The 23161-nt window shown below is 41.9% G+C and overlaps 1 protein-coding gene and 1 long non-coding RNA gene across 2 annotated transcripts in view; both read right to left on the bottom strand.

The window, feature by feature from the left end:
* ACTR3B (actin related protein 3B) overlaps positions 1–23161 on the bottom strand; it is a 980748-nt gene that overhangs the window by 506932 nt on the left and 450655 nt on the right. The window lies entirely within an intron of this gene.
* On the bottom strand, positions 1366–15276 carry LOC117981156 (uncharacterized). The gene is made up of 4 exons (XR_004672710.3): positions 13637–15276; positions 11453–11546; positions 2647–2693; positions 1366–2539 (listed from the first exon to the last, which is right to left on the bottom strand). It is a non-coding gene; the product is annotated as an uncharacterized LOC117981156 (long non-coding RNA).

The following is a 23161-nucleotide window of genomic DNA, read 5'->3' as shown; positions in this document are numbered from 1 at the left end:
TGTCTACTGCATGTATCTTTGTCTTCCTTCTAAATCTCCTTCCTGATTATAAAGTGACATGGTAGAAAGTCTCCTCTTGATTTTGTGGCTTTTTAATTTGACTATAGTTCCCTTAACAGACTACACAATGTTCATTGTATTTTAGGGATGCCCTCCTCAGAATTTACCTGTGGAATGCGTTCATTGGAATGGCAATTCTTCCTTTAGTTAGGATGGATTTGAATACTGGAAACACCTACACAGGTGGATGCAAATGTGAAGAAGAAACAATTTCAAGTGTTATTTTGCCATCTTTGAGGCTTCCAGGCCCCAAAGGAGCCCTATGAGTTCCCCTGCTCCCTGCCTTGCTTGTTCCCCTGTTGGCTGGACCAGTGTCCCCCATCAGTCTCCAATCTCACGTGTCTCCATCCCCTGCTACTCCATGAAACAAACAAGCCAATAACATCCTCCCACAGGCACCAGGGGCCACCACACCCCCTTGTTTCTACAAAGCCTGCCTCCATGCCCCTCTGGTCCACTCTGTTCTTGAGTGCATCCCTTGTGTGGCCCTGCCTGGTGTGTGGCATCATCTTCCCAGGCAGACTGTGGGTATATGTAACTAATAAACTGCTGTTGATCACATCTGTCCAGCACAACGTGTCATGTGTTCAGCTACCTTGTGCGATTGAAGGGGTTGGGTATTCTTCCTCCACCAACATGGTGAATAATGATGATAGAACAGAGTGCACCTGGGAGCCACCAGCCCCCGCTATGGGTAAATCGTCTCTAAAGAAAGGATCTTGGCAAAGCACCACAGTCTTCATTAAAGTTAATCCCTTCCACTTCACAGATCAACTTGCTTTTCACATTAAGTTTGTCTCATTTGAGTATAGCACTGGGATCACTGAGCACCAAAGAGATTCTTCCCTATGTCCATTGTGTGGCAGCAGGCCTACCTCCCACTGGTAATGAGTCAATTTTCCCTGCAGGTTGTGACTTTTCTCTTCTGGATGGTTTATTGGCACCAAGTGATCAAGCAGCAGCCATAGCTGAAAGTTCAATGAGACTCTTATCATGTCCACTGGTGGAAGTAATTTCCTTCTGGAAGCCAGGACCTCTTAACATGTACAGCATGAAATTGCAGGGACCAGAGCATAAATTTCAAGTGAGTCGAAGAGAGCCATGGAGAACGTGGTGTCATCTCTATTTTCCATTCCTTACACCAAATGAAGACACAGCTGTGTCATATAATAGTCATTGATTTAGGCTGTCTATGCTGCCCTGGAAAACAGCACCTGTGGTAAATTTAAAATGGCTACAGATTTTTTTGCTACTGGTCCCACTGAGATGTCATTGAGAGGGAAAGTCTATTTCCTCTCCTCCTGAATCTGGGCCAGGTCTGTGACTTCCGTGGTTAGTAGTGTGCTACAGAAGTGATACCACATGACTTTCAAGGCTGGGTCACAAGAAACCTTGCAGCTAGGCCTGGAATGTTTGCACTTGGGATCATCCCTCTTGGAATAAGCCATGAGGCTATGAGAAGCCCAAGCCACATGGAGAAGCCACAGTGAGGGATCCAGTTGATCACCCTGTTGGACTCCCAGCCAATAAGCAGCATCAACTTTAAGCTACTGTGGCTAGAGGGATGAGTTGGGGGAGAGGTGCCAACACAATAATAGAAGATATGTGGTCTGGGCCACCTGCTCATGTAGCTTACTTGTACCTGCTGGATTTGTTCTTGCCTAAACCTACAAGCACCATTTCTGTTTTATGATGAATTTCTTCTGGGCTCACTTGCCTATGTCTTTGTGGGTGTGACCCAATGCAGCTCATGACGGGGCACTGGTCAGTTGGTCACTTGATGCTCCATGGTCAAACACTGTGCCTCTACCAGAGCCCAGGACAGGGCATGACAGGAGCTACTTTTGGAATGCTTTATAGTTATCTCCTGTGGTTGGTAATGTCCTTGCTCCCAGTAGATCCTAAAGAGATACATTCTGATTATCCAGTTGAAGCTTGCCAAATGTTCCACATAGCATCTTTTCCCACCTTTTTGATACCTACAGGGTCATATATCTCTCAGGTCAAATGACAAAAATGGGAGGACCAGCTGTGCTGCAGCCTGGAAACGATGTAGATGCCAGCCTGGGCTCAGGTTCCACTCAAAAATGCATACCCTCCATGTCTCCTCTAAATGGGTACAATCAGTATTCCCAAGTGCCAAAGATGTTGACTCCATAATGCTGGGTGCCTGCCAAATTCTTCTCATCTTTCTTGACTGTGGGCAACACTAGATTCAACAATTCATCCTTTATTTAGAGGGGATGTCCCAGCAAGTCCCAGACTTCCAGACACCTACAAATTTTGTGACTGTGGCAGATTCCTGAACCTTCATAACATTTATTTTTCCATCCTCTGAAGAATGTGAACATATGCCTTATCAAGTTCTCTAACATATTTGCCATTTCTTGTTCATCCAGCATGATTAACATGATGCCATAGACAGAGTGCACCCATGTAGTATCATAGACAATTCCTTGATGGTCCAGGGATCTTCAGACTAGAAAATGACAGATGGTGGGAGAGTTAACATAACTGCAGAGCAAGACTCTAAACATTTACTGTTGTGCTTTTCACATAAACATAAGCTGTTTTTGATCCACCTACCTGATAAAGATGTTAAAAATGTCTTCGCCATCTCATCAGATGCATACCTAAGAGAGGAAACTGTGTTAATCGTGGCTTAGTATGTGCAATTATCTGGTCCTTTTGATCCTTTCTTCTACCATCTGTCATGACAACTCTGGCATTTCTGCTTCACTTACTCTGGGCCATTGATTTTCTCAAGAATTTCAAGAGCCGTCCTGGCAACGTATCAGCCCCATTCCCATGGTCCTTGCCAGTTGTTATATCTTCTATTGTAAGGTATTGCTTCCACGTCCATAACCTCTCCTTCACCCAATTCTATGTTCTGCCCCTCCTTGATCCAGCACCCTTGGGACAACTCCCATGCCTGCTAGCAGACCCTGGAGGACTTCGGATTATGAGCCTCCTCCTCACTTGGCAGCTCAGCATGACCCTCTTTGGGCTCTGCTGGGATTTGACACTTGTTATTAGATTGCTGCCAGAAACACCCTGAAGGGGAAGGCATTGTCTTTTAAGAAACTTGACTCTTTTGAAACCTCTGCATAATCTTCAAGCAAGGAGCCATCTTTTAGCAAGATAGAATAGGCCACTTCTTTAGGACGAGCAATATGAGAGATGCTGGATGCTGAAGTTTCTCAAGAGCATCTACTCACCCACCCTAATCTCAGACCTCAGGTTTTCACTCTGTTATTGGGCTTAATTTTGTCTCCCACAAAATATGCTGAAGTCCCAATCTCCAAGACCTGGGAAAGTGACCTTATTTGGAAATAAAGTCTTTACTGAGGTAATCAAGTTAAAATAAGATCATTATGGTGAACCGTAATCCAATATAACTGTTGTTCTTATACAAAGGGGAAATCTGGACACAGAAACAGACATGACACAGGGAGAAGGCCATATGAAGATAAAGGCAGAGATTGGGATGATGCACCTAGATGCCAAAAAACACCAGAGATAGAAAACCACTAGAAGATAGGGAAGAGGCACAAAACAGATTCTCCCTCACAGTCCCCAGAAGGAACCCCCCCTGCCAACATTTCTGTCTGAGACCTCCAGCTTGTAGAACCATAAGACAACCTTTTCCTGTGGTTGAGCCACTCAGTCTGCAGTGCTTTGTTACCAGAACCCAAGGACACTAATGCAAACTCCTTCCCTTCTGGAGTTCCCAGGCTGACAGAAACTGCACTTCTATTTAGGTCTCTCTCTTGCCCATTTGGATCATCTATTCTAGGGGAAGTTGTGTCATGAGCAGCCCCATGGAAAGGCCCACATGGTGAGGAAATGAAACCTCCTGCCAAGTCACATAAGTGAGCTTGGGCACAGGACCTCCATCCCCCATTGCGATGGTCATAGCCCTGGCCAACAGCTTGACTGCAACCTCGAGAGAGACCTTGAGCCAGATCCACCCAGCTAAGTCAAGCCTGTTCAAAATTTTTTTTTTGAGACAGAGTTTTGCTCTTGTTGTGCAGGCTGGCATGCAATGGCACAATCTCAGCTCATTGCAACCTCCACCTCCTGAGCTCAAGCAATTCTTCTGCCTCAGCCTCCCAAGTAGCTGGGATTACAGATGCCCACCACCACGCCTGGATAATTTTTTGTATTTTTAGTAGAGACAGGTTTTCACCATGTTGGTCAGGCTGGTCTTGAACTCCTGACCTCAAGTGATCCATCCGCCTGGGCCTCCCAAAGTGCTGGGATTATAGGCATGAGCCATCGTGCCCAGCAGGCCTGTTCATAATTTTAAGCTGCTAAGATTTGGGCTACACTGTAGTGCCACAATAGTTAATACAGATGGCCTTCAGGATTTCAGAGACTGAGACATTTTCATCTGTATTCCTCATTAACAAGCTCATTTGGAGGGTAGTACAAGGTTAGGACATTTTTACTGGGAACAGAGCAGTTTGTTGTGTGAAAAATTAATGTGTTTAAGATAGCTGAATAGGAACAGCTCCAGTCTGCAGCTCCCAGCAAGACTGATGCAGAAAGCAGGTGACGTATGCATTTCCAACTGAGGTACATGGCTCATCTCATTGGGACTGGTTAGACAGTAGGAGCAGCCCACAGAGGGTGAGCTGAAGCAGGGTGGGGCATCGCCTCACCTGGGAAGTGCAAGGAGTCGGGAACTCCCTCCCCTAGCCAAGGGAAGCCCTGAGGGACTGTGCCATGAGGAACAGTGCTATCAGGTGCAGATGCTATCTTTTCCTATGGTATTCACAACCTGCAGACCAGGAGATTCCCTCTGGTGGCTACACCATCAGGGCCCTGGGTTTCAAGCACAAAACTGGGCAGCCATTTAGGCAGACACCAAGCTAGCTGCAGGAGTTTTTTTTCATACCCCAGTGGTACCTGGAATGCCAGCGAGACAGAACTGTTCACTCCTCTGGATAAAGGGCTGAACCCAGGGACCCAAGTGGTCTAGCTCAGCAGATCCCATCCCCACGGAGCCCAGCAAACTAAGATCCACTGGCAGTCTGAAGATCCAGTCTGAAGATCCAGCACTCTGAATTTGACCAGGGACACTCGAGCTTGGTGGGTGGAGGGGCGTCCACCATTACTGAGGCTTGAGTAGGCATTTTCCCCCTCACAGTGTAAACAAAGCCGCAGGGAAGTTCAAACTGGGTGGAGCCCACCACAGCTCAGCAAAGCCACTGCAGCCAGACTGGCTCTCTATATTTCTTCTCGCTGGTCAGGGCATCTCTGAAAGAAAGGCAGCAGCCCAGTCAGGGGCTTACAGATAAAAGTCCCATCTCCCTGGGACAGTGCACCTAGGGGAAGGGGCAGCTGTGGGTGCAGCCTCAGCAGACTTAAATGTTTGTGCCTGCCGGCTCTGAAGAGAGCAGCAGCGCTCCCAGCACAGCACTCGAGCTCTGCTAAGGGACAGACTGCCTCCTCAAGTGGGTCCCTGACCCCCATGACTCCTGACTGGAAGACACCTCCCAGCAGGGGTCAACAGACACCTCATACAGGAGAGCTCCAGCTGGCAACTAGCAGGTGCCCCTCTAGGATGAAGCTACCAGAGGAAGGAACAGGCAGCAATCTTTGCTGTTCTGCAGCCTCCGCTGGTGATACCCAGGAAAACCAGATCTGGAGTGGACCTCCAGCAAACTCCAGCAGACCTGCAGCAGAGGAGCCTGACTTTTAGAAGGAAAACTAACAGAAAGGAATAGCATCAACATCAACAAAAAGAATGTCCACACAAAAGCCCCATCCAAAGGTCACCAGCATCAAAGACCAAAAATAGATAAATCCACAAGATAGGGAAAAAACATCGCAAAAAGGCTGAAAATTCCCAAAACCGGGATACTTCTACTCCTCTAAAAGATGACAACTCCTTGCCAGCAAGGGAACAAAACTGGATGGAGAATGAGTTTGACGAATTGACAGAAATAGGCTTCAGAAGGCAGGTAGTAACAAACTCCTCCAAGCTAAAGGATCACGTTCTAACCCGATACAAGGAAGCTAAGAACCTTGATAAAAGGTTACAGGAACTGCTAACTAGAATAACCAGTTTAGAGAAGAACATAAATGACCTCATGGAGCTGAAAAATACAGCACAAGGACTTCATGAAGCATACACAAGTATCAATAGCCAAATTCATCAAGTGGAGGAAAGGATATCAGAGACTGAAGATCAACTTAATGAAATAAAGTGTGAAGACAAGATCAGAGAAAAAAGAATGAAAAAGCCTCCAAGAAATATGGGACTGTGTGAAAAGTCCAAACCTACATTTGATTGGTGGACCTGAAAGTGACAGGGAGATTGGAAGCAAGTTGGAAAACACTCATCAGGATATTATCCTGGAGAAATTCCCCAACCTAGCAAGACAGGCCAACATTCAAATTCAGGAAGTACAGAGAACACCACAAAGATACTCCACAAGGAGAGCAACCCCAAGACACATAATCATCAGATTCGCCAAGGGTGAAATGAAGGAAAAAAATGTTAAGAGCAGCCAGAGAGAAACATCAGGTTACCCACAAAGGGAAGCCTATCAGACTAACAGTGGATCTCTCTGCAGAAACTGCACAAGCCAGAAGAGAATGAGGGCCAATATTCAACATTCTTAAAGAAAAGAATTTTCAACCCAGAATTTCATATCCAGCCAAACTAAGCCTTAGAAGTGAAGGAGAAATAAAATCCTTTACAGACAAGCAAATGCTGAGAGATTTTGTCACCACCAGGCCTGCCTTACAAGAGCTCCTGAAGGAAGCACTAAACATGGAAAGGAAAAACCAGTACCCGCCACTAAAAATACCAAATTGCAAAGACCATCGACACTATGAAGAAACTGCATCAACTAATGGGCAAAATAACCAGCTAGCATCATAATGACAGGATCAAATTCACACATAACAGTACTAACCTTAAATAAAAATGGGCTAAATGCCCCAATTAAAAGACACAGACTGGCAAATTGGATAGAGGCAAGACCCATTGGTGTGCTGTATTCAGGAGACCAATCTCACATGCAAAGACACACATACGCTCAAAATAAAGGGATGGAGGAATATTTACCAAGCAAATGGAAAGCAAAAAAAAAAAAAAAAGCAGGGGTTCTAATCCTAGTCCCTGATAAAACAGACTTTAAACCAACAAAGATCAAAAAAGACAAAGAAGGGCATTACATAATGATAAACAGATCAATGCAACAAGAAGAGCTAACTATCCTAAATATACATGCTCCCAGATTCATAAAGCAAGTTCCTAGAGACCTACAAAGAGACTTAGACTCCCACACAATAATAGTGGGAGACTTTAACACCCCATGTCAATATTAGACAGATCAATGAGACAGAAAATTAACAAGGATATTCAAGATTTGAACTCAGCTCTGGACCAAGAGGACCTAACAGACATCTACAGAACTCTCCACCCAAAATCAACAGAATATACATTATTCTCAGCACCACATCACACTTATTCTAAACTTGACCATATAATTGGAAGTAAAACACTCCTAAGCAAAGGCAAAAGAACAGAAATCATAACAAACAGTCTCTCCGACCACAGTGCAATCAAATTAGAACTCAGGATTAAGAAACTCACTCAAAACCGCACAATTACATGGAAACTAAACAATCTGCTCCTGAAAGACTATTGGGTAAATAACAAAATTAAGGTAGACATAAATAAGTTCTTTGAAACAAGTGAGAACAAAGACACAATGTACCAGAACCTCTGGGAAACAGCTAAAGCAGTGTTTACAGGGAAATTTATAGCACTAAATACCCACAGGAAAAGGCAGGAAAGATAAAATTGACACCCTAACATCACAATTAAAAGAACTAGAGAAGCAAGAACAAACAAATTCAAAAGCCAGCAGAAAACAAGAAATAACTAAGATCAGAGCGGAACTGAAGGAGATAGAGACACAAAAAAAACCCTCAAAAAATCAAAGAATCCAAGAGCTGCTTTTTTGAAAAGATTAACAAAATAGATAGACTGCTAGCCAGACTAATAAAGAAGAAAAGAGGGAAGAATCAAATGGACACAATAAAAATGAAAAAGGGGATTTCACCACTGATCCCACAGAAATGCAAACTATCATCAGAAAATACTATAAACACCTCTATGCAAATAAACTAGAAAATCTAGAAGAAATGAATAAATTCCTGGACACACACACCCTCGCAAGTCTAAACCAAGAAGAAATTGAATCCCTGAATAGGCCAATAACAAGTTCTGAAATTGAGGCAGTAATTAACAACCTACCAACCAAAAAAAAAAGCCCAGGACCAGACGGATTCACAGCTGAATTCTACCAAAGGTAGAAAGAGGAGCTAGTACCATTCCTTCTGAAACTATTCCAAACAATAGAAAAAGAGGGCCTCCTTCCTAACGCATTTTGTGAGGCCAACATCATCCTGATACCAAAACCTGTCAGAGATACAACAAAAAAAGAAAATTTTGGGCCAATATCCCTGATGAACATCAATGCAAAAATCCTCAATAAAATACTGGCAAAGTGAATACTGGCAGCACATCAAAAAGCTTACCCACCACTATCAAAGTGGTTTCATCCCTGGCATGCAAGGATGGTTCAACATACACAAATCAATAAACATAATCCATCATATAAACAGAACCAATGACAAAAACCACATGATTATCTCAATAGATGCAGAAAAGGCCTTTGACACAATTCAACATCCCTTCATGCTAAAAACTCTCAATAAACTAGGTATTGATGGAACCTATCTCGAAATAATAAGAGCTATTTATGACAAACCCACAGCCAATATCATACTGAATGGGCAAAAGCTGGAAGCATTCCCTTTGAAAACTGGCACAAGACAAGGATGCCCTCTCTCACCATTCCTATCCAACATAGTATGGGAAGTTCGGTCCAGGGCAATTAAGCAAGAGAAAGAAATAAAGCGTATTCGAATAGGAAGAGAGGAAGTCCAACTGTCTCTGTTTGCAGATGACATGATTGTGTATTTAGAAAATCCCATCATCTCAGCCCCAAATCTCCTTAAGCTGATAGGTAACTTCAGCAAAGTCTCAGGATACAAAATCAATGTGCGAAAATCACTAGCATTCCTAGACCAATAATAGACAAACAAAGAGCCAAATCATGAGTGAACTCCCATTCACAATTGCTACAAAGAGAATAAAATACCTAGGAATACAATTTACAAGCAATGTGAGGGACCTCTTCAAGGAAAACTACAAACCACTGCTCAAGGAAATAAGAGAGGACACAAACAAATAGAAAAACAATCCATGCTCATGGATAGGATAAATTGATATCGTGAAAATGGCCATACTGCCCAAAGTAATTTACTGACTCAATGCTATCCCCATCAAACTACTATTGACTTTATTCACAGAATTAGGAAAAAACTACTTTAAATTTTATATGGAACCAAAAAAGAGCCTGTATAGCCAAGACAATCCTAAGCAAAAGGAATAAAGCTGGAGGCATCACGCTACCTGACTTCAAACTATACTACAAGGCTACAGTAACCAAAACAGCATGGTACTGGTACCAAAACAGATATATAGGCCAATGGAACAGAACACAGGCCTCAGAAATAACGCCACACATCTACAACCATCTGATCGTTGATAAACCTGACAAAAATAAGCAATAGGGAAAGGATTCCCTATTTAATAAATGGTGTTGGGAAAACTGGCTAGCCATATACAGAAAACTGTAACTGGACCCCTTCCTTACACCTTATACAAAAATTAACTCAAGATGGATTAAAAACTTAAATGTAAGACCTAAAACCATAAAAACCCTAGAAGAAAACCTAGGCAATACCATTCAGGACATAGGCATGGGCAAAGACTTTGTGACTAAAACACCAAAAGCAAGGACAACAAAAGCCAAAATTGACAAATGGGATCTAATTAAACTAAAGAGCTTCTGCACAGCAAAAGAAACTATCACCAGAGAGTACAGGCAACCTAAAGAATGGAAGAACATTTTTGCAATCTATCCATCTGATGAAGGGCTAATATCTAGAATCTATAAGGAACTTAAATTTACAAGAAAAAAACAACCCCATCAAAAAGTGGGTAAAGGATATGAACAGACACTTCTCAAAAGAAGACATTTATGTGGCCAAGAAACATATTAACAAAAGCTCACCATCCCTCGTCATCAGAGAAATGCAAATCAAAACCACAATAAGATATCATCTCACACCAGTTAGAATGGGGATCATTAAAAAATCAGGAAACAACAGATGCTGGAGAGGATGTGGAGAAATAGGAACACTTTTACACTGTTGGTGGGAGTATAAATTAGTTCAACCATTGTGGAAGACAGTGTGGTGATTCCTCAAGGATCTAGAACCAGAAATACCATTTGACCCAGCAATCCCATTACTGGGTATATTCCCAAAGGATTATAAATCATTCTACTGTAAAGACACATGCACATGTATGTTTATTGTGGCACTATTCACAATAACAAAGACTTGGAACCAACCTAAATGCCTATCAATGATAGACTGGATAAAGAAAATGTGGCACATATACACCATGGAATACTCTGTAGCCATAAAAAAGGATGAGTTCATTTCCTTTGCAGGGACATGGATGAAGCTGGAAACCATCATTCTCAGCAAACTAACACAGGACAGTAAACCAAACGCTGCATGTTCTCACTCATGAGTGGGAGCTGAACAACGAGAACACATGGACACAGGGAGGGGAACATCCCACACTGGGGCCTGTTGGTGGAAGGGGAGCTAGGGGAGGGATACGATTAGGAGAAATGCCTAATGTAGATTACGGGTTGATGGGTGCAGCAAACTTCCATGACACATGTATACCTATATAACAAACCTACATGTTCTGCACACGTATTCCAGAACTTAAAGTACATTTTTAAAAAAAAAGAAAATTCTCAAATCAGTCATTCAGCATTTGGAAGTTACATTTTCAAAATGTATTGCTGTGAAGGGTCAAAAATAAACAAAAATTATGTGGTAAAAAAAATTAATGTGCTTGAGCACTAAAGAACAAAGATTCAGTCCTTTAACACAAAGATAATCATAGATTACTGTGTTCACCAACACCCCCTTCTCAGGGCCATTGCACTCAAATCCAGCTGCTGAGAATATGGGCTGAGAGCTCACAGCTGCACTTCCCACTGGAATTACCCTCAGCCACGTGGAACAGCATCAGCCACAGTTATGACCTGTCAGGACTTATCAATTCAGGGATACAAAGGAAGAACCCTTTGCTTCAAACTGGGAGAAATACGAAGATACATCCGCACTCCAGGCAGAACTGGCTGGAGCCACAGTTGCAACCACACTGCAGTTCAGTTTTTCCCTCTGCCCAATCCTGCATACCCTACTTCCTTACCGTTTCAGTGGTTAGTCCCCCTTGTCATTATTTTGTACATCGTGCTTTCTTCTTTCCTCAATTAAAGGAGCTGGTGCTTTGTGATATTTGTTAACTTTCGAGAAAAAAAAAGGAAAGGTTTCAATTTATGTATTTGGTACACTCTTTTCTACATTCTTATTCTCTGATTTTAACGTTAGTATTTCCTTCTGTGTGCTTTCTTTTGGTTTGCTTTGTTTCCTTTGGATCCCTAGTTTTTTGAACTGATACTTCATTCATTTATTTTCATTTCTATTGATCAGTGTTTAGTCCTATGAATTTTCTTCTAATCACTGCTTTAAAGACATCACATAGATTTGATAAGTCGTTTCCACTATCATTAGTTTTTAGAAATTCTTTAATATCAATTTGCATTTCCCCTTTTACCAAGGGTTATTTAATAAAATTTTACTAGATGGAGGGGTCTTTTTTCTTTCAGGATTTTGTTAATAATCTCGAGTTTTATTGTATTGTAAAATAAAAATTTGTTTACAGTATTTTACTCCTTGGAACTCTATTTGTTAATATACAGTTAATTTTTGTAAATATTCCATGTAAACTTGAGAATAAGGCATATTCTCTGTTATGAGAATATCTAGTTTGGTATGTATCCACAGATTATCTTTATAATATTACTTAGGTCTTCCATATCCTCACTGATTTTTGTCAACATGATCTGTCCTGTACTGAAACTGATGTGTTGATATCTCCTCTGTGTTTCTGTTACATCTCCTGTAATTTTTATTTCATAAACATGGTTACCTGTGTGAAGTGGTATAGACAAGTTTATTACCATTGTATCTCCATTAAAAATTACGTTTAGCATTTTAAAACATCCTTATTTGTCACATTTAATACTTTTAGACTTCAATTGTAATATTTGGATTAGCAATCTCTTCTCACATTGTTTTCACTCGCCTGGTATACTTCTTCATCTCTTTATATTTAACCTTTCTGAAGTACTTCATTGCAGGTGTATCTCTTGTTAGATAAGTCTTCCATTGCATAACAAATTAAAATCTTTGTATTTTAACAGTGCATTCATAATTGTCAATATGACTACTACTCCAAATAGTAACTTGGTCATAATATTTTAAGTATTATGTTATTTTTGCTTTGTTCTTTTCTCTGCATGACATTTGTGTTTTGCTCTTTATTTTTAAAACCTTTATTCTTTTGTACTTAGGAATTTTGTATTTTTGTCGTAGTGTTTGTCTTTGTACCTATGTTTTTTTTTCAGTAACACCAGCTGTTTTCTTATTTAACTTTTTCCTATCTGATATATCAATATTTAGTGATATACTACAACCCCCACCTACTTTCTAAAAGACAACGAATAGTTCATTTTTCCTTTCCCTCTATCTTTTCCTCTCTTTGTTAAAGTCATATTATTTCTATTTTTCATAACACGTAACATTTGTATGCTAGTCTTTCTTCCTTGCCTCTGCCTTTGTTTTAGCCTTGTATGTACAATTATATTGCTATGCAGATGACTGGTCGTTTTGCTGAAATTTTTATAATCATCTCTTATTCCAATGAAGCTCACCCCCTGTTAGACACACAATTCCCTGTGTTGCTGTATGTCTAAAATGGCTTTCTGTAATCTTGGCACTTAGACAGTTTGACTGGAAATAAAGATCCTTTTCCACATTTCCTTTCACATGGATTTTTTTTATTCTGTTCCATTGTTGCTTTGCCTTTCTTTTTATGTTGTTTCTAAGAATTCTAATTACAGCTTATTTTTCTCTCATATGTTACTTAATTTTTTACCTGAAAGTATTGGGATTAGACTTGTGCTCTAAATTTAAAACTTAGTTAAAAAGAAGACATTTCTATAGCAGTGAATTTTAAAAGACAATAAATAACTAAATTCTAAAACTGGTCTAATAAAAAAAGTGCTTGTTTTATCTTGGAAGTCTAATGGTTTTATTAGAGTATGTCTTGAAGTTCGTCAGTCATTCCTGCTTTATTTTCCCAGGTATTCTGTGATCTCCTTCATTATGTAAATTTGTGTTATTACTGGAAAGTTTTCTGGATTAGATTTAAATATTAATTCTGTTCTATTGTTTGGTTTTCTACATCAATAACTTCAATTTTATGTATGTTGTTTCTTATTTATCCTCCAGTCAACCAGTCTCTACTGGGCCTTTTTACATCTTCCTTTACCTTATTTTCATTTGCAGATTATTTTCTTGCATTTCGTCAATTCACTTTATTATCTTCCATTTCAGTCTTTTTCACTCTGAGATGATTTTGTCTTCTTTTTATCATTTCTTTGCTAAGTTCAATCAACTCTGTTCATTTTTTTCTGCTTTTTCTATTTTTGCTTTCAGTTTTCAGATTTCTAATTCAAAGTGGTTCTTCAGATTTGAGATTTGTTTTAGTATATTTAACTCATTTTGAATCATTTCTTACGTTTATTTTTCTTCATGGTTGTTTCTGGTGAGAAGTTTCATCCAGCTGAAATGTGTTAATTCTCACTTTTTGTGTCGTTGTGGTAACTTTGCATAGACTTATTCCATTTCACCCTGTGTCCGGAATTGGTTCCTTCTGGTGGGTTCTTGGTCTTGCTGACTTCAAGAACGAAGCCATGGACCCTCGCGGTGAGCTGTTACAGTTCTTAAAGATGGTGTGTCCGGAGTTTGTTCCTTCAGATGTTCAGATGTGTCCCGAGTTTCTTCCTTCCAGTGGGTTCGTGGTCTCACTTACTTCAGGAGTGAAGGCCGCAGACCTTCGCAGTGAGTGTTACAGCCCTTAAAGGCGGTGCATCTGGAGTTGTTTGTTCCTCCCCATGGGTTGGTGGGTTCATGGTCTCACTGACTTCAGGAATGAAGCCACAGACCCTCTGGTGAGTGTTACAGCTCATAAAGAGTGAGCATCAGCAAGATTTATTGTGAAGAGTGAAAGAAGAAAGCTTCCACAGGATGGAAAAGGACCCAATTGGGTTGTTCCTGCAGGCTCCAGTGGCCAGCTTTTATACCCTTATTTGGCCCCACCCACGTCCTGCTGATTGGTCCATTTTACAGAGCACTGATTCTTCCACTTTACAGAGTGCTGATTGGTGCATTTTTACAGAGTGCTGATTGGTGCATTTACAATCCTTTAGTTAGATGCAGAGTGCTGACTGGTGTGTTTACAATCCTCTAGCTAGACAGAAAAGTTCTCCAAGTCCCCACTCGACCAAGAAGCCCCGCTAGCTTCACCTGTCAATACTATTCATTTTGCATATGTGTGGTGGTTTACAAGATTTCTAGTTTAATGGCTTGTCATCCTCCTCTGTCTGTATAGCACAGTCTAGATTTTTTCAGGGATGAGATTTCTGTTGATGCAGGAAGTGATTATGTACCCTCTGACTTTCATGTTACCCTTTGCCTTGTAAGACTGTAACTTTTCCTTCCACTTCTTTTATTTTTTACCACCCAGTCACTGGAGTGCCTCCCTCTTAGTTTTTCATCTTTTTCTCTCAGAAGCTGTACCTTTTGAAGACTGCCACTTCAAAGCACATGTATTATAAGTCTCTTCCCTGTAATCAGCACTGTGATGCAGTAATGCACTTTTTTCCCGTATTTTCACAGTTAGGATAACTTTATCATCCTGGTGGTGGTTTCAGAAAGATTTTAGATCTGCTGCTCACTCCCTTCTTCTCTCTTCTATGCAAGATTTTTTAAAAATTTTTATTAGACTGCCTTTGCCTGCAAGAAAGGCTTGCAGCAGAGCCTGAGTTTTATGTGGTTCTCAAGGTTCTTCCCTTGTGCAGTCTTCTGTATTGTGGTGTGGTGGATTTAGGCAGCTATTATTGTCCTCAAGTACCTAGAAGAAAACAAGTACTTTTTTTAGAGATCTGTATAGTCTTAACTTATGCTCTAAATTTACAACTTAATTAAAAAGAAGCCATTTATACAGCAGTGAATGTTAAAATAGATGATAAATAACTAAATTCTAAAACTGGTCTAATAAAGAACTTTACAGGAATTTGGATATGAGAATGAATTTTGAGAGACAGGCTATGGCATAGTGTTTAAGAAGGCAGGCTCTGGAGTCGGTCAGCAGTGAGTTTGAATCATAGCCCTGCTACTCACCAGCTGTGCTGTCTCAGTAAGGACTTTTATGCTCATTTTACAGATCAGGAAGCTGAGGTCTAGAGAGTTAATCACATACCCACTCTCACTGAATACTAATAGCTATGTGAAATAATGCATAAAAAGGGCTTTCATTAGAGTTTATGATGCATAGCAAATGTTCACAAAGTATTAGCCATTATTATTAACAAAATAATGAAAGAAATTAGGAAGGGCTTCATAGAGTATCAGGGCTTAATGTGTACATTAAAACCTAGGTGATAATGCTGAAAGGGGTTCCTAGGAGAGTTACAGCATGAGTAAAGATGTAGGAGTGATCTGTGGGCCTGGTACATGTGCAAAAGATGGTGACAGGGGGAGCTGCAGGAAAATGAGACAATCCTTTCCCCCATCTGATGATTTATTTTGGAAAAGCAGTGCTGGAGAAGATTGGATTGATATGTGTGCCTGATTGTGGATGGAATTGAATGAGTTGGAGGACTTAGGATTTACCTAATCCAGAGCTAGTGGAGAAACTGGACCAGATAAAATCAACAATATGCTCTAATAAAAATGTGTTCTGAGTCTATATACATTTGGAATGATAATATTCAGTAAAGCTAACATAATTTCCCTATGTAAAAACACTCTGAGCGTCAGTAAGCTGGTTTGCATAATGAATCTTCAAACTGCAGATATCATATTCAGCAATATTCCTGAAACTTGAGTATCGTCTGTGACCCTTTTAATGTAAAAATAAAATAAAACACAGAGGTGCCAGTTTGACTAGGGCAGAAATAGAACTCAGAACAGGGCCAGACACGGTGACTCACGCCTGCAATCCCAGCACTTTGGGAGGCCGAGGCGGGCGGATCATCTGAGGTCAGGAGATCGAGACCAGCCTGGCCAATATGGTGAAACCCCATCCTCTACTAAAAATACACAAATTAGCTGGACATGGTGGCAGGCATCTGTAATCCTGGCTACTCGGGAGGCTGAGGCAGGAGAATGGCTTGAACCCAGAGGCGGATGTTGCAGTAGGCAGAGATCATGCCACTGCACTCCAGCCTGGGTGACAGAGTAAGAGACTCTGTCTCAAAAATAATAATAATAATTAAAAATAAAAAATAAGAACTCAGATCAGTCTGAAATTGGCCTACTAAGGGATGCTATTTAGAAACTGACCATTGCCACTTCATCCAGAAGCAACATAAGACCTAGAGGACATTAAACTCTCATTATAAAGGCTGAATTTTTTACCTGATGCAATCCTCTTTCCACATGAGGGGCATTGTTTATTGCCCTCTAAGTGGTGAGGTCTGAAGATATAAGAAGCCATTAATTCATAACCTTTCCCCAGTTATCTTCACACATTTCTGTAACCTTTTCATTCAAGTCATCTTGCATCCCAAGATTGTCTATGGGCACCTTCCTATCAATCACATCACCCTCTGCTTGGGTTTAAATGTGGTCCCTGAAGGTTCGTGTGTTGGAAACTTGGTTGCCGTTGTGGCGGTGTGGAGCGGCGAGGCTTTGGTTCTTGAGGGCCCACCCTGGTGAGTGGATTAACTCTGTTATCACAGGAGTGCTGCTTCCACCACATGCTGTGTCTTGGCCTCCATGCCAGGAAGCAGGGCAGGTTCCTCTGTTCTTGGAACACTGCAGTGGAATAAACCTCAACTCTTTTTTTTTTTAATTTTAGTTTTTAAATTTCGTGGGTACATAGTACGTGTATGTATTTATGGAGTATATGAGATACTTGTTACGGGCATGCAGTGCATAATAATCACATCATGGAGAATGGGAATATCCATCCCCTCAAGCATTTATCCTGTGTGTTACAAACTATCCAATTACACTCTTTTAGTTATTTTTTCATGTGTAAGTAAATTATTTTGACTATAGTAACCCTGTTTTGCTATCAAATACTAGTTTTATTCATTCTTTCTAACTTTTTTTGTACTCATTTAACCATCTCCACCTCCCTAACATCCACTATACACTTCCCAGCCTCTGTTAACCATTATTTTTCCCTCTATCTCCATGAATTCAATTGTTCTGGTTTTTACACCCCACAAATAACTGAGAACATGCAATGTTTTCCTGTGCCTGGCTTATTTCACTCAACGTAATGACCTCCAGTTCCATCCATGTCATTCCAAATGACAGGCTCTCATTCTTTTTATGGCCGAATAGTACTCCATTGTGTGCATGTACCACATTTTTTTTAATCCATTCATCTGTTGATGGACACTTAAGTTACTTCCAAATCTTGGCTATTGTGAACAGTGCTACAATAAACATGGGACTGGAGATATCTCTTCAATATAGTAATTTCCCTTCTTTCCCCTGCTATTTTCCTGGTATATACCCAGCAGTGGGATTGCTGGATCCTATGGTAGCTCTATTTTTTGTTCTGGAGAAACCACCAAACTGTTCTCCATAGTGGTCATACTAATTTACATTCTCACCAACTGTATACAATAGTTCCATTTTCTCCACATCCTCTCCAGGACTTGTTATTACCTGTCTTTTGGATAAAAGCAAATGCTGACTCTTGCAAAACCAAATGGACTCCATTCTCTCATTCCTCTGTCTCCTGTGATGTCTGTACCCATCCTACCTCCATACTCAACCTACCAAGCCTCCAATACACCTTGGATTCTGCATTACTAGGAGTGTGGTTTCTTTGGGGGCTAATCTATCATGAAACAGTCATATTGCCTCAAAGAAAAACCAAAATACTGAACATGTGAGCTTGGGTAATCTTTTAGTGGTAACTTTAGAAATGGTCCCACAACAAGGCTCAAAAGAGCTCCCCCAGCTCTTATGGAGTCTGCAGTACTCCAAGGCACAACTCTTCTGCGTCTGTGTCTCTATTGAGGGGCATGCCCATCTGGAGGGGCTCCAGCATCCTTTGCCTTGTCTCAGAGCCTGCAGAAATGACTCGTTTGTCTTCCCAAAAGCCTACAATGCATCAGCTGTGCCTTGAAGCTGCTGTGATGGTCCTTGTTTATCCTGGATGGACAGCAGAGTTTGGGTTAGAGCTAGTGGATTCACCTTCACTCTCTAGGAATAGTTTCCATCTCACAAACTCAGAGTCCAATGTAAGGGTCTTAAACATTATGATAAGCTTCTCGTGAAATCTGTAGATAATCTAATCTTATCACCCAATGCTAACAAGGCTGCACCTGCCCTCTTTCTCCCTCTCTCTTCTCCTGTGTTGATCACCAGGTGTCTGTCCAGGAGCTGGCCAGCACATAGAAGTACTCTTCAACTCACTGCTGTAAATCAAAAAGCATCTGAGACAGGTCTCAATGAATGCAGAAGTTTTAGACAAGGTTAAAGACATGCCTGAGAGGGAACTTATTGCCTTTCTTTAAAGATGATTCTGAGAACTTCAATGACCAATGGGGCAAAGCAGGCTGGAGAGGAAAGAGGGAGGGTATGGTCACATTACTGAATCCACGTGATGCAAGAAAAAAAGGAGGAGGTAGGGGAACTTTATGCATTCATCTTCTCACACTCAGCACATCGGCACTTTACACAAGATAAGGTGAACATATAGTAGGTACTTGGAGGGAAATTTAATTTTTTGTTTGTAGCTCTTTGCTTAAGAACAAAAGGAAAGGCAGTTTCTTGCATGACTCGGCTTTCAGCTTAATTTTTTCTTTTGGCAGAGTAAATTGGAAATCCCAAGTTTTTATTTTCTTTTCGCAGTGCCATCAGAGGCTACTGGCATTTCCTAATTCAACAGGAATTTTGAGAAGACAACTCATCTCTCTCCACCTATTTTGCAAGAGTATTACTGGTATTGTTTTGAAAAAGAATTGGCTTGGATTCAAAGGGCTGTACTCTATCCGTGTTATAGGCAATTGACAAGTATGTTTGTTGATTCTAGACTTGGTTACCTCCTATAGTAGCTGTGATGCTCAGCCCAAAAATTCAAGAGAGATAAACAACAGCAACAACAATATTCCTTTTGTCCACCATCTTCATTACTTACTGAGGTCCCCATTCCACCAGAACTCTGTTCTGATTAGGATTTTCCCATCTCCAAAGTGCCCAGGCATTCGTGGAGGAGAATCAGTCCTCAGCCACCAGCCCACACAGCTTGCTCCCGAGGTGTCCACAGGGCCCCTCCCTCCTGTAAGTGGACCACCAGCATCTTCAGAAACACTGTCAGTCCCGTCCTTCCAGAGGTTCTGTGCAACCAGCTTCCTCTGGTCTCTGGCTACAGCTTCCTCTGGTCTCTGGCTACGGCTCCCTCTGGTCTCTGGCTACGGCTCCCTCTGATCTCTGGCTACGGCTCCCTCTCGTCTCTGGCTATGGCTCCCTCTGGTCTCTGGCTACGGCTCCCTCTGGTCTCTGGCTACGGCTCCCTCTGATCTCTGGCTACGGCTCCCTCTGGTCTCTGGCTACGGCTTCCTCTGGTCTCTGGCTGCATCTCTAGCAGAAATTCTGAGTAACAGGGGCCAAAAGTCAGTTTTGGTCTCAGTACTGGTCACTCCCTTGCTTCTGCAAGATTTTCCTAATTTGCCCCAAATTCTCGTAAGCTCTCAGCAGGGAGGATGGGTCATACACACCACTTTACCTTAAACTCTCCCACACACTTACTTTCTTGACACGAAATATTAAGCCTGTTCCTTGCTCATATGGGTGAATGGATAAGGGGAAGTTGTGGGAGGAAAAAGGAATGAGTCATAAATCAATATTGTAAAACATCATTTTGCTGTATGTGTAAAATACACTGATGAAAAAGGAGAGAAAGCAAAATTGTTCCCACACAGGGACAATCATCACCACTGCAGTGGAGCATCCTTTCACAGGTGAGATGAGGAAAAAATTATCAGTAAAGCTTGCCTTTGAAATTCAATAGAACTGTCCCAGATGGACCCCTGACAATTACTCATCACCAGGCATGAAATTCTGAGTAACAGGAGCCAAAATTCTGTATGAAGGTGGTTTTACTGCAGAGGTAAGGAAAGATGACAAAGAATGTCCTTTACTGCTGGGAAGGAAGAAAGTGGTCCTGTTGTGGTGCCTGCTGAACCTCAGGACTCGGTGGATCTGACAATGTCCAGTTCTTGACGGGCAGCTCCGGTCACACGTCATTTGATGATCCATGGTCACAGCAAGCGATGCCTACTAGGAGCAGGGAAGTGAGACAGGGAAGGCAGCAAAGGCAATAACAGTGCATTCATAAGTGGTTTATTGCTGTGAGAAGGTGAGGATCCAACGCCCCTCTGAACCTTCCTATTGAGGGCCGAGGCTGCTGGCATATTTGTCCATAATCTCCCATCCCTCATAGGTCGAGAGGAGGCAGAGGCACAGGGAGTCTTTGTCATGCAGGGCCATTCCCTGGGTCTCTCGGGGCAGGACAGGGGATCTGAGTAGGACACCGAGTGGCAGTCAGGGCACAGACATGTGGCAAGACAAATTGGGAAGAAGACAGAGAAAGAGGAAAAGAATCACAAGAAAGGGCAAAGCTGAGGCTGCCTCTGTCTCAAATAAGGCAATCAAATTTAAAGGTCCCCTAAAGGTTGCTCTCCTTCTGCACACAGCCCCTCTGCAAACAATCTCAGTACTTCCACAATTCCATCTTCAATACAAAGAAAACAACAAAGGCATAAGCCCTAGTTGAGCTCCATATCAACACAGTCTTACCAGACAGCTTCTGCTGCACATTAGGTAAGAGCGGAAGCCTGGGACCACTGTCTGCATCCAACGTCCTGCTCTGACTTTGGGTGAGGTTTGGTACCTCTGGTTGCTTCAGGTTCCTCTTCTGTAGACCAGGGACACTAACACAGGTCCTATGATGGTTAATTTTAAGTGTCGGTCTGACTGGATGAAAGGATGCCCAGGTAGCTGGTGAGACATTATTTCTGGGTGTGCCTGTGAAGGTGTTTGCAGAAGAGATTAGCATTTGAATCAGCAGACTGTGTAAGGGAGATCTCCCCTCACCAACGTGGGTGGGCACCAGCCCATCCCTCGAAGGCCCAAATAGAACCAAAAGGCAGCAGAAGCATGAATGTGCTGTCTCTTCTGGACCCAGGACATCCATCTTCTCCTGCCCTCGGACACCGGCACTCCTGTTCTCAAGTCTTCAGACTCAAACTGAGTCTGAAGCCACTGGCTGTTCTGGTTCTCCAGGTATTTTTGTTGTTTGTTTTTTGTTTGTTTTAAGACAAGGTATGGCTCTGTTGCTCAGGCTGGGATGCAGTGCTGCAATCTCGGCTCACTGCAACCTCTGTCTCCCAGGTTCAAGTGATGCTCCCATCTCAGTGGGACACCCTCTCTCGAGTTGCTGGGACTACAGGTGTGTGCCACTGTGCCCGGCTAACTTTTGTATTTTTGGTAGAGACGGGGTTTTGCCATGTTGCCCAGGCTGGTCACGAACTTCTGGACTCAAGAGATCTGCTGGCCTCAGCTTCCCAAAGTGCTTGGATTACAGGCATGAGCCACCACACCTGGCATGGTTATCCAGTTTGCAGAAAGCAGATTGTGGGACTTCTTGGCCTCCACAATCACATGATCCAATTTTCCATTGTGTGTGTGTGTGTGTGTGTGTATGTGTGTGTGTGTGTGTGTTTCTCTGGAGAACCTTGACTAACAAGGTCCATAATCCCATATTCACAATTCCAAAACACAAGAAGCTCGAGAAATGTGGTTTCATAACTTTTCAGCATCACTTTGACCTGAACTAAAATTAGGCAATTTATAGTCTAGGTTTTCCCGACTTATCATAAATATTCATATACTGCTTTGAGAAAATGGTAACATGTTTAATAATAAGGTGCTGCTGAGGATGTAACACTATATGTGGTACAGGCAGCATAAAAAGATAGGAAAAGATTTATTCAAACAACATCTGGTCTGAAGGGCTTTAGATAGGGAGTGTGTGGAACCTGTCCACCTGTGTTGTGACTGCAGAGTTCCCCCATTAGTGATGATTCTGGATGCAAACAGTGGTACATTACAAACACACATGTAGTGCTTACCATGGATCAGGCACTGTTTGAAGCCATTCACATGTAATAACTTATTTATGTATTGCTTACAACCCCCTAACATTTGTATCTTAAATCATCACCAATATTGAAACTTTCCAGTTACAATCACAAGGGACTTCCAACATTGTGGGCAGGAAAATCTTCATGAGTTACAGGTTTTGTAAAAATTTAAAACTGGACTTGTGAAGCCAGCCCCCTTGTGATGAACTGGGAGTAGGCTATCAGCACCACACTGAGAGCGAGTCCAGGACAGAGAGAACCCCCTTCGCTGTGGATGCAGCCGCTCATGATGTTTCATCATCAGCTCATGATGTTTCATCAGCGGTGCAGAAGGCTGGCTCCACAGGCAACCATGCATGAGAGCTGTCAAGAGCCAACTTCCATCCAGATGAGAAACCATTAGGCGCAGAGTGAGAAGAGTTGGGTGCAGGGAGGGAAAGACAGATGGCCAAGCAGGAGGGAGCTTGCAGTTTGGAAAGCTTGCCTGGCTTTTTTATTTTTTTATTTTTATTTTAATGTTATTTTATTTTATTTTTTGAGACAGGGTCTTGCTCTGTCACCCAGGCTGGAGTGCCGTGGTGCGATCTTGGCTCACTGCAACCTCCACCTCCTGGGTTCAA

This window comes from Pan paniscus, chromosome 6 (genome assembly GCF_029289425.2).
Source record: "Pan paniscus chromosome 6, NHGRI_mPanPan1-v2.0_pri, whole genome shotgun sequence".
Lineage (NCBI taxonomy): Eukaryota > Metazoa > Chordata > Mammalia > Primates > Hominidae > Pan > Pan paniscus.
The sequence above is the reverse complement of the archived record's forward strand: the minus strand, read 5'-3'. Positions and strand labels throughout refer to the sequence as shown.